We start from the raw sequence: 1,847 nt of genomic DNA, 5'->3' as shown, positions 1-1,847 counted from the left end.
ACATAGCCATTACGCTAACTGCTGGTTTCCAAAAAATTTTTAGCTTTTTGTGGAAGTGGTTGCAGGTAGTGCAGAGCTCTGGTCAGCCCACTCTATTCCGGATTCACTGCTATTTGCTCTCGCTGAGGAATAAGTCAGCCAGGAAATTGCACTGCAGCCATGGCTTTGAAAGATTCTGGAAAAACACCTGTGGAGCCAGAGGTGGCCATTCACTGAATTAGAATTATTTTAACCAGCGGCAATGTACAGTCCCTGGAGAAAGTATGTGCTGACTTAATCAGAGGTGCAAAGGGAAAGAATCTCAAGGTGAAAGGATCAGTTCAGATGCCTGAGGAACATTACAAGAAAAACACCTTGTGGTGAAGGTTCTAAGACTTGGGATCGCTTCCAGATGAGAATCCACAAACAACTTATTCATTAGCACAGTCCTTCTGGGGTTGTTAAACAGATTGCTTCCATCAGTATCGAACCCGGAGTTGGGGTTGAAGTCACCACTGCAGATGCCTAAGTAAACTATTTTAATAAATTGATTGTTAAAATTTTTTTTAAATACTCAGAAAGGAAAAAGAATGAGGAAGGGTGATGACTCAAATGTTGAGACAAATGTTTTCAAGGAAGACCAAGAGAACAGTATATCAAAAAAAAAAAAAAAAAAAAAAAAAAAAAATCTGTCCAGAAAAAAAAAACAACAGAAAAACACACCAAGTGCATACACATGCATGCCCCAAATCCTAAGAATATGGAGAAATAAAACTTTTGAACCTGCAAAGTGTGGAAGAGGAAAAGGAGAAGGTGATTTGAGCCAACTCTCAAAACAGTATTCGAGCAGAGACCTACCCTCGCATACAAAGATGAAATACAGACAAACTACTCAGGGTACCCCCGAAGAGGTTCGCAACTGTGGCCGTAGGAGAGAGCTGGAAGAGAGAGAGCTGCTGCCAGAGAGAAAAACAGGGATCATCCAACTTGAGAACACACAACCTCTTCAGTGTCAAAGCAGCCTCGATTCGACCAGATTCTTGCCCCCAACCTCGATGCAGATGACCTTCTGACAAAGAAGATGAAGATTTCGAAGAGGAGAGTGATAATGACAATACTGCAGCTCTTCTTGCAGAACTAGAAAAAATTTAAAAAGAAAGAGCTGAAAAACAGGCCAGGAAGGAACAAGAACAAAAAGCTGAAGAAGAAGGAGTTCGAATGGAAAACATTCTGAGTGGAAACCCCATTATTTAACCTCTTGGGCCCATCCCCACCACAGGCCAACTTCAAAGTTAAAAGAAGGTGGGACGATGATGTTATTTTCAAGAACTGTGCAAAAAGCACAGAAGATCAGAAGAAAGACTTGTAAATATCATTTACAAATCTTTTGTAAATGACAAAAGATTTGTAAATGATATTCTAAGCTCTGAATTCTATAAAAAGTTCATGGAGGAATATATTAAGTAGTACAGTTTTAAAGACTAAAATGTAAAAGAAGACAACGACGAGGAAGAAGAAGTATCAGTCAAATAACATATTTCTTAAGACCTAACTAGTTGATCTGGCAAGTATAAGGTTCTTGGTAACTTTTTCCAGGGTCATTTCAAAAGGTAGGAGGGGATGGGAACCAGCAGTTAACGTAATGGCTATGTCGCTGGATTTCCACGTAATCGACAGCGGTTCGCGTCCCGGACCCAGTGGCTTAAAACTCAGGCTGGGCGCATGTGCGTGTGTGCCCAAGATCCCGAGAGGAGAATGGAGGAGAAGGGATTGTGGTGTGACCATCCCCCCTGGGGAGTGATTTCTCGCTTTCTCTCTCTCTGTCTCTCTCTCTCTGTCTGGCGAGCACATGCACCCTATAGCAAAAA

The 1,847-nt window shown here is 41.5% G+C and overlaps 1 pseudogene; it reads left to right on the top strand.

Annotated features, from left to right (window-relative positions):
- The first annotated feature begins 241 nt into the window (after positions 1 to 241).
- Positions 242 to 1,479, top strand: LOC102484622 (spliceosome-associated protein CWC15 homolog pseudogene; annotated as a pseudogene).
- The last annotated feature ends 368 nt before the right edge of the window (positions 1,480 to 1,847 follow it).

Source organism: Tupaia chinensis, unplaced genomic scaffold (assembly GCF_000334495.1).
Source record: "Tupaia chinensis unplaced genomic scaffold, TupChi_1.0 Scaffold000369_1, whole genome shotgun sequence".
Classification (NCBI taxonomy): domain Eukaryota; kingdom Metazoa; phylum Chordata; class Mammalia; order Scandentia; family Tupaiidae; genus Tupaia; species Tupaia belangeri.
The sequence above is the reverse complement of the archived record's forward strand: the minus strand, read 5'-3'. Positions and strand labels throughout refer to the sequence as shown.